The 15,252-nt window shown below is 47.9% G+C and overlaps 1 long non-coding RNA gene across 1 annotated transcript; it reads right to left on the bottom strand.

Moving 5' to 3' along the window:
- Positions 1 to 9,675: 9,675 nt before the first annotated feature.
- Positions 9,676 to 10,817, bottom strand: LOC125311138. Its single transcript, XR_007196450.1, has 3 exons — positions 10,722 to 10,817; positions 10,453 to 10,500; positions 9,676 to 9,733 (listed from the first exon to the last, which is right to left on the bottom strand). It is a non-coding gene; the product is annotated as an uncharacterized LOC125311138 (long non-coding RNA).
- Positions 10,818 to 15,252: the final 4,435 nt, after the last annotated feature.

Raw genomic sequence — 15,252 nt, 5'->3', positions numbered from 1 at the left:
AGAACCGTGGTTATGTTCATAACCTTTACGTTCTCTTTCAGTCGAACTACTCGGCGTTAACCAATGGGAAAACACACTCTTACCTTACCCGGCTAGGCTGTCAGAGCAGAGCTGTTCCCGAGTAGAGAATACACGCGTGCTGCGCTGTCTTGAGCAGAGCGCCTATCATGTATCGTCCTGGCCAAGTCGTAGACAAATAACAGTCTCCCACGAAAACGCTCACTGCGCTCGGGGGCTGTCGGTGAAACACTAGAAACACAGCCCAGTCCACCTGTCCCCACTCAACACACACCAAATGCGCGTGCAAAAAAACGGGGGGCCAACTCCGGTCCTGACCGTGTAAATGCCACAGCGAGCCTCCATGGGCCAGCCTTGGCTCGATATCACCTGCCGCGATAGCCATAGTGTGTCGGGGATAACCACGTCCGGCCGGAGCCTTCTCTTGAGTTCGGCCGGGTTCCCCTTCGCACCGCGCCTCTGAGGCTATGTCACCGTGCTACGATCACATGCCACTGACAACACTGAACAAGCCACAGACGCACTCGCGGTGTTCAGGCTGTAGTAACGCGCAAATGTGTCGTCCATCTTCCAACTGGCAGACCTACTTATATCCTCGAGCGCGGCCCGCTTCCAGGCAGCCCAGGACGCCGCCATCCCTCTGGTGGAGTGCGCCCTTAGATCGCCCGGCTCCTGCCACCTCATAAGCCGCTGCTATAGCCTCCCGCGATCAATGGGAGAGCCTCTGTTTAGAGAGGGGTTTCCCTAGCGCTTGTGCACCAAAACAGACAAACAGCTGCTCAGTCTCCCGTAGCGCACTCGTCCTTTCCGTGTAGACCCTCAGAGCCCTGACCGGACACAGGCTACAAAGCCATGGCTCTTCCTGCTGGGCCTCTGGGGCCAAAAGCGGGCAGCTCGATCACCCTCGAGCTCACCGACGAGGACAGAATCTTTGGCTGCTAAAAGGGGTTAGGGTGCAGAACGACTTTCGAGTCATCCACTGCGAATTGCATGCAGGCTGGGTTAACCGATAATGCTGTGAGGTCACTCACTCGCTTCACCGTGGTCAGCGCGAGCAATAGCGCCGTCTTATAGGACAGCCATTTCAGCTCGGTCCGTGCCAGTGGCTCAAACGGCGTTCCCGCAAGAGGCTTCAGCACTAAGGTCCCAAGGTGGAACTGTGACCGAGCGCGGAGGTCTGATGCGCGCAAGGGGGTGAGCCCCGGGTGACATCCCCGCCCAACACATATGACAAGCCGATATGGCTGCCAAGTAAACTTTTAGCGTGGACGGGGCACGCCCCAGGTCAAAAACATGCTGCAGAAACACCAGAATCTCCTTGATTGGACATGTAAAGGCCTGGAGCGCTCTCTCCCGACACCAGTCCGCAAACACTTTCCATTTTAGGGAATATAGTGAGCGGGTTGACAAAGCTCTGGCACTCTGTGTGGTTTCCACCACCGAGAGTGGCAACCCTGCGCTAAGTAGTCTCAGCCTTTCAGGGGCCAAGCCACCAGCTGCCATCTCTACGGCGCCGGGTGCCAAATCGCCATGCCCGCCTGGGACAACATATCTTTGCGGGCCGGGAGCTTCCACGGCCAGCCGTGCAGTAGAGCCATTAGCTCCGGAAACCATATCTGATCTGGCCAATGAGGGGCTATCAGGATAGTCTCGTGTCTGCCTCTCCTCACCCTCTCTAAGACCGCCAGTATCAAGGCCTTCGGGGGGAACGCATATAACAGGCTCCTCGGCCATTCGTAGGCCAGAGCATCTACCCCCAGCGGAGCATCGCTCTCCGTCAGCGCAAACCACTTCGGGCAGTGCGTCGTCTCGCGTGAAGCAAAAAGATCGACCTGCACCCTCCCGAAGCGCTGCCACACCCCCTCCACTACCTGCGGATGGAGGCGCAACTCTCGATGCGACAAAGGGCCTCTCGACAGCATATCCGCCGTCCCAGTTCTGCCTGCCCGGCACATGAACTGCGCGGACTGAGAGGAGATGACACCTCGCCCACAGTAGCAATCTCTTCGCTAGGTGACATAGCTGCGGCGAGCCAATGCCCCCCTGGCGATTGATGTATGCCACCGTCGCAGTGTTGTCCGACCTCAGCAACACATGACGCCCTGCTATAAGCGGGCGAAAATGCTTGAGCACAAGGTACACCGTCAAGAGCTCCAGCACATTTATGTGCAAACGCTGTAGCTGCCTGTTCCATGTCCCCCTGATCGCTCGCCCGTCGCATACTCCTCCTCAGCCAAGGAGGCTGGCATCCGTAGTCACCACTTGCCGGTGGGCTACTCTCCCCAGCGGGGCTCCGACTGAGAGGTTCTCGGGGGTACGCCAATAAGCAAGAGCTCTCCAGCATGTCCGATCCACTCGAACACGCTTGTGCCTGTCCCTGACAGGATGAGCGCGGAGCGCTGAGAACTATGCTTGGAGATCCCGCATGTGCAGGAGGCCAAGGGGAACCGCATGTGAAGCCGTCGCTATTAGCCCCAGAAGGCGCTGACATTGGCGCCGCGGTGACCATAAGCGTCGGCAGCAACGCTGATGCAGTGCTGAAGGCCTGCCCGACGTGCCTGAGACAATGTCACTGTCATGCCCACCGCATCGAACTCCAGTCCCAGGTAGGGGATTACCTGCACGGGTGTGAGTCGGCTCTTTGCCCAATTCACCTGGAAACCTAGCTGCTCGAGATGCTTGGCTGCCAGCTCCCGGATTTCCCTGCGGAGCGCCAGGGCGCGTATTGGCGAAACCCTTGTCCGCCTGACACCCGTGAAGACGGGAGGAGCACGGGCGAACTGTAGTTCGTACCCGTGCTCCAGCATATGGAGAACCCATTGGGAGTTTGTGCACTTCCGCCACTCCGCAATGTGATTCGCCAGACACGGCGGCCGCGGGCTTAACCCAGGCCGACCCACTCCAGGCGGGGGATCCACGTCCGGAGCCACCAAGCCTGGGGCCGGCTGTGTGTCTGCCGCCGGCTGTGTGTCTGCCGCCGGCTGCAGCGCCACGGCAGGCACACGGGCTTGGCCGTGCCTCATCCTGATTATTGATTGATGATTTTTTTTTTTGGGGGGGAGTTTTTTTTGTTTTTGTTTTATTAACAAGTGCTTGTGAACACAACAGCGCAACTGCGCATGAACTGTCACTTTGGATTGGGGAACGGCTCGCCAACCTCCCGTGACCGTCCCAACAGTCGCCTGAGGCTGGCCGGTGGGGGCTGGGCTTGAAGCAGACCGCTCTCTGCCCCGCTTCCAGCCTCGCGCCTTGACTGCCCGTCCTGCCGCGGTGGGTAGCTGCCCCTCTGTTGCCCAGGCGGCCTCTACTGCTGCTGCTGCCGCTGTGGGTGTGGCGCACGCTTGCGTCTTGACCGCACACGGTGCGTGGCCATTAATGGCGATGGGGAGAGATCCCTTTCGCCCGAGGCAGAAAACTCTTTAGCGCCTCCGCGCTCTTCTGGGTCGCCTCGAAACGCTCCCTCATGCTGGTCATCGTCGGCCCAAACAACCCCGAGGGGGTCAGGGGCGCGTCAAGTAGCGGGATCTTCTCCCTGTCCGGCAGCTGCGACAGCGTAAGCCACAGGTGGCGCACCAGCACCACCAAATGGCCCATTGCCCTGCGCCAGAGCAGCACACCTCGACACTTGCAGCGAGAGGTCCAGGGCCTTCCGCCACTCCAGGGGCGGGGCCAAAGGCCCCTCCTCCTCGGTGGCCAACCTCATGCTCTCCCCGGCGTATACCTGAAGAACCGCTGCTGTGTTGAGGGCCCGGCAAGCCTGCCCCACACAGGCATACGCTTTGGAGGCCTGGCTAGCCGTAACCCGGCAGTGCCGGCGGTCCCCGGGCCGATGCTCCCTGGGGGCAAAGATACGCCGCCAACGTCTCCTCCACCTCAGGGAGGTGAGCCAGCCCCTGGTCCTCCGCCCCATCTAGGGCAGAGAAAGGGCCAAAGCCCTGTACCGGGGACCGGGATGAATATGGCTTCCCCCACGATTTCTGAACCTCCGCCAGAAAATCGGGGAAGGCTGGGAGGGGGCGGGATCTCTTCTCTCGCCGGTGCTCATAGAAAGAGCCGTCCATTAAGGACCCCTGGCGCTCCGGCCACTGAATGCAACTTAGTGGCGTGCTCCAAAACGGTGGCCAGCTCTCGGGAGAGGGGGGCAGACTCTGGTGGAGCATCATCCCCTGTGCTCTCAACCAGGCCCTGCTGCTCCAGCGAGCAGCTCTCTGAGGCGACGAGGGACACTCTGTCATCGTCATCGGACTCATGAGAGCTGCCTGCGGAGGTCTCAGCAAAAAAGCCATCGGGGGACCTTGCAGCCGCCCTGGGCAAAATTGCCTCTCCCTGCTCAACCAGCAGCCGCTCCGGGAGCGCAAGCGCATCACCAGGGCCCAGCTGGGAGGGGGGCCGTTGGCTGCCATTTCCTCGGTATATGACAGCTTTCGGCCCCAACCTTTCGCAGTGCGGGCAGGATTCGGGGACCGTCAACGCTGCCCGGGCATGGTCGACACCCAGGCAGCTTATGCAGATCGGGTGTGGGTCCAGAGTGGGGATCCACATCCCGCAGCTCCAACCGCACCTCCGCATCTGGGCAGTCACCGACTCAGACATGCTTTTTAGATTTTTTTTTTTTTGAACCTTTATTAAAGAAGCAAGACAGAAAAGCAAGAAAAATAGAGAGAGGTATAGAAAGAAAGAGAGTCAGCAGCAGTCGTCTTCTTCCCCGGCAAGGCTGAAGTCGATGACACCTGTCTCTCCCGTTCCTTTAACTTATCCCGATATCCTTTGGCTTTCCTCTTGCTCGCAAGACTGTATTTTAATTTTCTTGTGGGAACTTCAAGCGACGTCACTGAAGAATGAAAGAGTGATTGTCGTTGACCGCGGCGGCTTATTATAGCCGAGCCGTTTTCGCGCCAACAGAACCAACCAACAGAACAGATCTCCATTCAATTCACGAATTGGAATTTGAATTGAATTGGCTCCATCCCACAGGAAGTTGAATTTGAATTGGAATGACAGGAAGTGGAATTAAATTCATGGCAATTCAAAGCAACTCCACAGTAACAGTAAGAATGTGTTGAATCTCACATGCATTCAGTTTTTGGAAAGTTACTTTGCACTATAAAATTGAATAGCTACAGTTCCAAAATAATATAATACACTGTATTCTTACTTAAAATGTTTAGTTAGTATAACACAGTTTTTGTCTTTTGTTGATTATGTTGATTTTGGAGATTACTTGGCTAAAAGGAGTAATTTAATGTTAAGGTGAAAAGTGAACATGATCATTTAAATCAAGTAAGCTATATTTGAATTGCTTAAGTTTTGCTACACTGTGAAGTTAGTTAGTTAACCTTACTTAACATGTTAGTTAACCTTAGTTTAAAAACCAATTGCCTTGAAATTACAGACTAAACTGGAATAGGAATTCCAAGTTGTGCAAACAAATGCTTACTTTGTGTAGTACACTTACACTAAGGAGAATTCCTATTTAACCTAACTTGGTCATCACAAGTAAAGTATATTGTGTATTAAACACAAGGTGTGCTAACTGATGTTACATTTCCCACAGTGCATTTCCAGAATGCCACCTCCCTGGCCCACATATTTGTAAAGATATCACATATTAATCCTTACTGAAATTCAATCTTAAATTACAATAAAGTGACAGTGACACTAACGGTTATATACTGTTGGTGTGTAATTTATGTGGATGCATCGCACCATCAAGTAGATGACTATCCAAAACACTCTAATGCTGTGGGTAGAACATCAGCAACATGTTACATTTGTATTTTGAGTACTACCCTCTGAAAGTTCTGCACAATGAAGTTGAGACCTCACTATGTACCGCTATGTGGCACACACCTGGGGTTGTCCAGCGGGTCAGGGAAACCTCAATCTTTGATGTCCACAGTGAGTCAGGGCTTGGCCTGATTTCTGCATTTCAGTGTATCCATGATGTTGTGAAGGCATTGTGGTAGAGGAGGGTGCCATTTAATGGACAGCCACTAACACCCTTCTAGTAGCAACATAAGTTGCAAGGAAAGCACCCATAAAAATCCTAGTCAAGCTCATTTAGCCTTAGTAACTTAGCAGAGATAGCTTCAGTAACTTAGCAGAGACAGGGTACCTGTTTGTATGGTTTCCAGATACAGATTTGTGTCTGTCTATAACTAGTTCTAATCACAGGTTTGGTCTGTTTTGGATAGTCATTGATGGAGTGATGTATCAATATAAATCACATATCAATTACACAACAACACTATATATAGCCTTTAGTGTCGCTGTCACTTTGTTATTGTAACTTAAGATTGAATTTCAGTAAAGATTAATGTGATCCCTTTAACAAAAATGCATTTCCAGAATGCATGCATTTTGGAATTTAGGAGTCATTCTCAATTCAATTCGTCTGAGTGTTTGTCGACCCCTGTTTGTGAACGTCCTTCCCTGTCTGACCCTACCCCTGTCTCTGTCCCAGTCACCGTGCCCATCAATGTCCCCATGTGTTTCTGTCCGGATCCTCAGGGATTGATCACATTTGTGCCACCCTAATGGCCATTTTGTATATTGTCCTGTGTTGTTTGTTTTTCTGTTCCCCATACTGTATGCTCTGTGTTTACCTGTCTGTCATGTGTCTGACAGACAGGTATATGGTCTGCACTTCCTGTCTTGTTGGCTTCTCTCCATTTCTGCTTTCACCTGTTCCCCGTTATTGTCTTGTTAGTCTGGTCCAGTCCTCTTTCTTTCTGTTAATTAATCGGTGTATTTCTACCCTCCTGTTCCTCTGTCCTTTGTCTGTTCGTCTTTCTGTTTTGTCCTGTATGTTCGGAAGTTTGTAGTTTAAAAAGTTTAAGAATAAAGTCTGTCTGTCTGTAATACTGCCTGGAAGAGTCTTGCACTTGAGTCCTGCCCAAAACCTTGACACCCACCCTGTGACTATTATGTTTTCTTTTTAATTGTTCACTTTTAAATGCTTTTGCCTTGTGTGTTTTAAAGATCTTTACTTTGCAAATGATGTTTATACTGTTGCCCTTCTATGCCTATGATATTTTCTATTAGGCTACTGTTTGCTTTTGTTTATGTAAAGCACATTGAATGACTACCGTGCATGAAATAGTCTTCATTTAACTTAAACACTTATCACAAAATGTTGATACCACAGCAAACAAAAAACTCCTTGCCTCAAACGTCTGGACACGTTTAGAATATCAGCCATCTGAGGTGCTGTGAAGCCACATGACCTCAGAAATGCCAGCTGTTCCCGAGTGATCGACAAATGGGGTGCACCTCTCCCTCCTCCCCACACCAACTCTGCCTGATAACCAGAAAAGCCTGAAACAGAATCCAAACACCTTAGTTGGGGGGAAATGTTTTACTTCATTCAAATCTGTCCAAGGTCTCCAAAAGTGCAATAATCTGCTCTGGATTCTCTGATCTGTTATGAAAAAAGGTATTGTTATTGAATTAAAGAAAAATGTAAAGAATGTGTTTCTGTTTTGTGCCTGTTCTGTGCCTGGGGCTGCCTGAAAAGGGGATCTAAGCCCCAACTTAAAGCTAAAGCGACACTTTCTGTTGTCATTATCACCATGACGTTTAAATTCAGTTCCACTTCCAGGTTAAATATCTAGAAATATAAATACAGAAATATGAATTTTCCGAATGTCCAGTTTGCTCATTTCACTGGGGTCACTGCACTGTAAAAATGTTAAATTCTGGGCTGTCCAATTTATCAAACCATAAAGAGGGATTTGGCCCTAGCCAGCCAACCAGCTTTGAGTTGGGTGCTTTGGACGACGTCAATCAATACATTAATACAAAAACAGTTATATTAGGCCCACCATTTTGTCCATGCAGACCTGCCATTCTGGTTCTGACCTCTCGAAGGTATAGAGCTGCACAGTCCCGCCCCCAGCCGATGCCGGATGTAAAAATGCAATGCAATTTCTCCATTGACAATTGCGGTATAAGCCATAAAAACTTGCACGTGGTAGACTTAAAACTAGCTACGGCTGTACTAAGCGATTGTATATGCTCCTATAGACACCAAGAGTTCATGGGGCACTAACCTTGTTTTGAGATAAATGCCTTTTATTCGCGGTCCCACAATCCTGAACAATCCCACAGTGATGCCTCTGATTGGTGGAAAGGCCGTTATGGTCATAGTTTGAAACTTTCTCAGCGAAAAATATTGACAAAGATGGCTTTGAGTCTTTTACTGCCTATGGCGAAAATCTTAATGTGATTAAAAACTTTCTTGACGAATATTGGTACTTGTATCAACAAGGATTGGGGTTTATACATCACACGAACTTAGTCAGGGCCAATACACTATCAAATAGACCACTGTAAATGTTAGTTTAAACACTCAAACTTTTCAGGTAGCCGACAGGCTGACCTTTAGCATTTCCGACAACACAGGTATGAAATATATTATGTTTTAGTGAGTGTCCAAAGGGGTGAAAGCCAACGGGTCACATTATTGACTGTTGTGTGTCCGAGAGTCAGTTTGTGGGTTTTGTAAGGGCCAGCATTAGGGACAAGACCTACAAAGTTGTGGTGAGTTAAGCAGGGAGGTTGGTAACGTTAATGCTGCTAGCAGTGCTAGTTAACATTAGCTAGGCTACTGTAGCCTTCATACTGTATGATTCATATCAATCATTAACCTAGGAATACTTCGTGCATTTAATGAACATTTTGTGTAATAATTCACGGCAAATTAATAAACTGAATATGGTGGTCCAAGAGCAGACCATGCACCAGTCCATGCATCAGCCCGACTGAGCAGTGAGCACTGCCATTAACGTTAACCGCTTTCACACACACGATATAAAATACACAATGATAAATATAAAATTCAATATCAAACCACTATTATTTACACGATTACTCCCGAAATAACTGCTATTAACTGCACATTCACTATATAAAAATCACTGTTTGGAGGAAAGGGTTTGTGTGCTGTCGCTGGTTGGAAATGGCAAAATAAATCGCGCTGATTTTGCCTATATTATTCAGTGAGGCGCGGTGGTTTATGGGATAAGTAGTTCCTTCGCTCGGAAATGAAAATATGTACACAGTCTTGTACCTTTGACTTGGATTTTTTTGGATTTTCTCTTCGTTTTTTCACTCGAAATGATATGTTGTATGCTTATGAGTTATGCCGTAGCTGGTTAGCCTAAAACATGCTGTAAAACTCTTTAGATACGGATTTTTCCAAACGTCAATGGGACAAATGAATAGGAATCTTACATCCGGCACCTAACCGCATTTTGGCTGTGGGCGGGACTGTGCAGCTCTATTCCGCCAGCTCGCTAGTAAGTCGGTCCGCATCTACAACATTCAGCAGTGTCCCTTACCCAGACGGCACACATAAATCTTACCGATGTCGGGCCAATGAATGGCGTTACAGTCTAGAAGACATCGCATAGGAAGCGTTTGCTCATTGGCAAGACATCGCCGGGATGTCGGCAAATCATCGAAAACGACAATGAGCCAATGTTTCAACGACTCATCAAAGCTATGCCCACCCCCGGCTTATACGACCTTTATTTATGTAGGTCGGAACTTGAGATTGCACATTTTACACTAGGCTATAAATGATTAGATTAGATATAAGGACACAAGAAAGATGCCAGAAATATTTTTAAATCATTTTATTTAATGTTTAAAAAAGTCTGAATGATGAAAAAATGCTGTTAGAAAATGTTCCCCCAAAAATCAGGTTCTTCTCCTGCAAGAGACAAAAACAACAATTAATTCACCGCAACACTTTCATCTTTAAAGTCTACCCTTACCAATTGCTGTTAAGGAATTTTCATAGATGCAGAGAACCACTACCGAGCTCGGAGAAATAGATTTCAAACCCATTAGCATTACCTCAGCTGATATTTCAATCAAGCAGAGGCGAGCTAATGCCGTTACTTGGCTAGCGCACTAACGCCAGCCAAAACACGAACTCTGGAAGTGACTAGAGAAAGTTGGGACTGAAACGTAGCCTACATTTGCTTTGGGAACTTCGGCTGATGCATTTATCTGTGCAAAGGCGTTATGATGACACGACCAGTTAGCTCAGCCAAGACAGTAACGTTAGCTAATAGCCTAGCTCCCACTCCTCTACATACAAAAACGACAGCCTTTCCTGGGTTAAGTCTCACGGTCAAATAATAACTTGCTATTCTTACACCCAAGCATATTGCTGTCCTTGTACCGGTAATCATGGATGCTGTAGTGTTAACATTTCGCCATAGCCGCTAGCTAGGTTTAACATATTTTCTAGTGTTAGCTCAACTAGCTAACGTGAATTAGTTCACAACGAAGTTGTAACTACCCCAAAACAGCTCTTTATAAAGTAATGTACACCAAGTTATGGCTAGCAGGCAAATATATAAACAGTCATACAATTGACACAATGCCTATTTTCTGACAATTTACATGAGTGAATTTACCAACCTGAAAATCGCTGCTCCAGGAGGCTGATCTGACGTGCCTGGCTGCCTGCTACACACGCAGAAAAAGAACAGCTAGAGCGGGATCTGCGTCTGGTAGTAGGAACGATCAAAAGCCAACATACATGGAAGCTGGGGTTAAAAAAACAGATAGCGGGATCTGCTTTGGGTAGTAGGAACGATCAAAAGCCAACATACATGGAAGCTGGGGTAAAAAAAAACAAGATAGCGGGATCTGCTTTGGATAGTAGGAACGATCAAAAGCCAATATACATGGAAGCGACTTCAGGCCGATACCCCTGCGACATTATTATATGGGAGGATTCCATGCTGATCTGAAACCGACATCGGGCAGATGTATGTGTGCTGTCTGGGTATTCACCTTATTCAGCCCCACCCATTTTTTTAAATTCCACGTTGTCTTTAAACTTCCGGTCGGCTAGCTACGTCTAGTTAGCTTCATTGGGATAACACGGCAGAAGAGGATAGAGAGGCTAACTTACAGAACAGCCGCTCCAAAGTCAGTTTTTTCCTAACTTCAGATAGGAAAGCTGTATAACAGAAATGTCTTAAGTCACCAAAATTCTAAATAAACGTTCCTAACTTTAGGATGACCCATAATATATGATGCCAGTCATCTCGATAGAGCTCTGCTATCTCAATGTATCGCAATGGATGTACTGCTCAATCGGAAGTTCGGAGACAATGTGGCCAAAGCTAGCGCCCCCATGTTTGCGCGCGGAATAAGGTGAATACGATGCCCATACGATGCACCTTTCCATTGTCTGTAGTCTGGGACAACCAAAATAAAAACGATGCATTGTAAAGCCTTCCGCTGTCTGGTGCGTTGCTATGTTGACACAGGTGAACATAGGCCTCTGTGAGAAATATACGCCTTGTTAACTGGTGATATCATAAGTCAATAGGCTAAACAAACACCGCAATGGTGTAATAACCTTTAAACTTCGGTTGTGTTTTGAAACCAAGCTTTTTTTTTTTTTTTTTTAATGAACGAAATTAGCAAAAACACTTACAGACAGTGCTAGGCCTACCTATAAACGACCCAAACAACCCCAAACCATTTCAATTTCCTTTTCTTTTCGGTCCCTAAATTAACCTAAAAATCCAAACTAAACGAATAAGGCTGAAGTCTTGATAACAACCTTAAGCCTAGGCTTATAATTTATTTTGAAGTTGTGCTATCGTTTTAATGCAGAGCATGTCCACAGAATTAATGGACAAGGCGGTGAAGACCTCAGTAAACGCAAAAACAGATGGTTAATAGACCAGTAGCCTAACACGGTCATAATTTTGCAACAATTAGCCTAACCAAGTTCTGATGTTGTGGGAAGTTTCTAGGCTTAACGCTCTGTTGTGTTCGTTTCATGTTTAGGCTGCGTTCCCGGTCAAAAATGACCGCTAAATTATAGGCCTAACTTGTTATAAATCCAGGCCTAACACATTATCATTTAATGTTGTGATAGACCTTTGTATCAACTTATCTATTGTAGGCTATATAACCAGTTTTGAACTTCCATTTGCTGTGTAGGCTATGGCCTGCAGGCCTCATTGACCTGAGGTCACGCAAGTCAAAGGACAAGTTTCGTGTGGCTGGCATAAGCAAACAGGCAAGGGGGAGTGAGGATGTGTTTGTGTGTGTGTTGTGGACTAGGGATCGACCGATATATCGGGCCGATATTTGCGTTTTTTACGTGCATCGGCCGATAAGCCACTGCATTCGCCGATAGTTCCCCCGCATTATTTACATACAGGCGTCCACAGGCAGCTCTGTGTTGCTGGAGACGCTGCAATTCACGTGCAGACCGCCCCTCCCCCACGAGCAGAGTGCTGAAAGCCTGCTCTTCAAGACAACAGTAAACTTTAAACTTTCAAAGCATCTTTTAACTGTTTGACTTAGCTGAAATATTGCCATACACTTTGAAGGTGGCAGCAAGTTTGTGGGTCCAAATGGAAAACACGAATGATAGATAGGTAGGCTACTTGTTTTAATGCTTAAAGATCGTTTATAAAACTGCTTGCCATTGTATTTAGAGTGCCGCAAATAGCTAGTTGTAGGCTATCCATATTCATGCGGTAGCTGTTACAAACACTGGTCATATGATTAAGTAGCCTAATGCCAACGTTGTTCTGTGGTATTTGTGGGAGTTTTATTCAGCGACCACCTGGCTGAGTGTTGGACGCGTGTGGTGTGTGTGTGTGTGTCTCCCTCCCTGAATGCCTGTTCTATAAAACATGCTTGCCATTGTATTTAGGGAGCTGCAAATAGCTAAGTTGTAGGCTATCCGTATGCATGTGTTAGCGGTAGCTGTTACGAACACTGGTCAATCAAATGATTAAGTAATGCCGACGTTGTTCCGAGATATTTGTGGGAGTTTTATTCAGCAACCACCTGGAGTTTTGGACGCGTGTGGTGTGTGCGTCTCCCTCCCCCTCTCCCTTCGAGCGGGGCGGAGTTGCCATCGCAGTGATATCAGAGCTTTAATAATGAGACGTGTAGTTGAATATTAATTTGTGTTAATGTTTATCGTGTCCAAGACATACCGTGTATGCCTTACTTGTTTAGAGCCGTTTGCTAACGTTATCATTATCAATACAGTTCAATGGTGGTTCGTCAGCTACCAAACAGAAGTTTGTGTGTGCGTCTGGTCTGTCTCACTCAGTGGGACACACACATCACAGCGATATGAGAGTGCTGCGCTACCTGAAGGAGAGATTTTAAAACTTTGAGAGATACGGTTTTATACTGTAGCGTCGGTGGATGTACATGTTTAACGTTGAATGAGTGTCTCCCAGAATGCAGTGCGAGTGAATGCTAGAATGTGTAATGTCGGTTATAATAGTTGTAGTTACGTTTAGCATGTTGTGTATTTGTTAGCGTGTTAGTCTCTTTAGTTGTACCTCCAGACCAGACTCAAGACCAGACCAGCAAGATGGTGGCGAAGCTCAGCAGATGTTCCAATGGTCCTTTTAAGGACTAGCCAGCTCGCTGAGCTCGCCACTGCGGAGGATGGAGGACCATCCGGCCCGGCGCGGGACCTGTGCAGGCGACCAGCGGGACCAGCCCTGCACAGCCGACGAGAGCTGCCAGCGCAGGAGGAAGCGGCCCCGGCTGATGTCGCGGGCAAACTCTCTGACGACCTTGGAACACGACCACAGCGGCCGGGTTTACATCGCCAGCTACTGAAGAACTTCCAGAGCGTCAGCTGCCGGTCGAGAGTGTGATGGAGTCATAGCTGCTAGTTCGGGAGCTTGCGGTGCTCCAGCTAGTGACCAAGAGGGTAACGTCGACCTGTAGAGCCTTGGGAGCTATCGTTTTGTGGGCTGTTTGAAGTTTGAAGTGCGCACGTTCGACACAAGTCTGCGCAATGTTTTTCATGTTTTGTGTGTGAGTTCCTGTGTGTCCCGAGCCTGCTGGGAGGGTCGGGGTCTCCATTTCCCACCACAGTGGAGCATCGTTGTGCTCGAGAGACAGCCGACAAAAGTTCTACAAGAGGGCAGCGCGAGGAGGGACCTCGATGTGGACTGCTGACCGCCTGGAGATCGGCACACTGTGGACAGGTGGCAACGGCCACGAGCTGTCACAGTAGCCAGAAGGGGCTACCGAACGTCCAGGGGTTCCAGCGTATCCGGAGGTTCGGGTTGCAGTTGGACTGTTTGCTGCTGTTTGAGGTAGCGCAGCTGCACGGCGGGAGACCGAGGGCCCAAGTGACACCACGACCCACGTCTGGCCGGTTCTGGTGCTTGTTCGGGGAAGAACTGACGTGACAGAGGCAGCCGAGAGCCCTTCCAGTCGGGAGGGGTTATCGTGCAGCCGGAGGCTTTCCGGTCACTTGGACTAAGCACTGGGACTGACACCGACGCAGCCGCAAGCGGTGAGCTGAGCTGTCATTGCCGGGGACGACAATGGCTCGGGAGGGGGTTATGTAGCGTCGGTGGATGTACATGTGTAACGCTGAATGAGTGTCTCCCAGAATGCAGTGCGAGTGAATGCTAGAATGTGTAATGTCGGTTATAATAGTTGTAGTTACGTTTAGCATGTTGTGTATAGCGTGTTGGTCTCTTTGGTTGTACCTCATGTGTTTATCCTCGTGTTGATGTGTGTGGTAAACCCTTATTGTGTGTTACATGTGCGGCTGAGACTACCCCTGTGTTGCCCTATGTAGTTATCCGCATGTCTGATTGTGTTTGAGTCTTCCTGTTCCAATAAATGGCCGTCCTGGCCAAAGGTGAATCTTGTCTGAGGGTGAGATCGCTACAATACCTTTTGACGTTGACCGTTTAGAACAGAAACATCTGACACCACGTTATTTCCACATTATTTTCCTCTGCTGATTCATGTTCTGTGGTTGAGAAATCTGGCAGTTTTTTTTTTCCAGAAAAAATATAGACAGAAAAATTGAAACCATGCAGTCTAAAATGACAAATCAAGCACTTTATTTCAATAGCTACTTTTCAGGCTTATTGTTTTTTTTAATTATTTAAATGTGTTGACAAAGGACATTTTGTGATGACTTGAATTATGTCTTATAATATGTCAGCAAGCAATGCATCATCAAGGCTGTGTTGTAAGATGTTGATGAAAGCATTTTGCACAGTTAACCATATCCAGTGCACCCAAGTTCAATAAATGTTCCTTTTTTAAATTGAGACTTATAACATTTGTTATCATCATTTGTGTAATTATGTGTAATTTGTATGATGTAAATTGAGGGAGCAAAATAAAAGCAGCATCGGCTCCAAATATCGGCTCAAGAAAATCGGCAGCCTGTATCGGTCATCGGCT

Source organism: Alosa alosa, chromosome 18 (genome assembly GCF_017589495.1).
Source record: "Alosa alosa isolate M-15738 ecotype Scorff River chromosome 18, AALO_Geno_1.1, whole genome shotgun sequence".
Classification (NCBI taxonomy): Eukaryota; Metazoa; Chordata; class Actinopteri; order Clupeiformes; family Clupeidae; genus Alosa; species Alosa alosa.
Note: the sequence above shows the minus strand (reverse complement) of the source record. Positions and strands in the feature narration are given on the sequence as shown.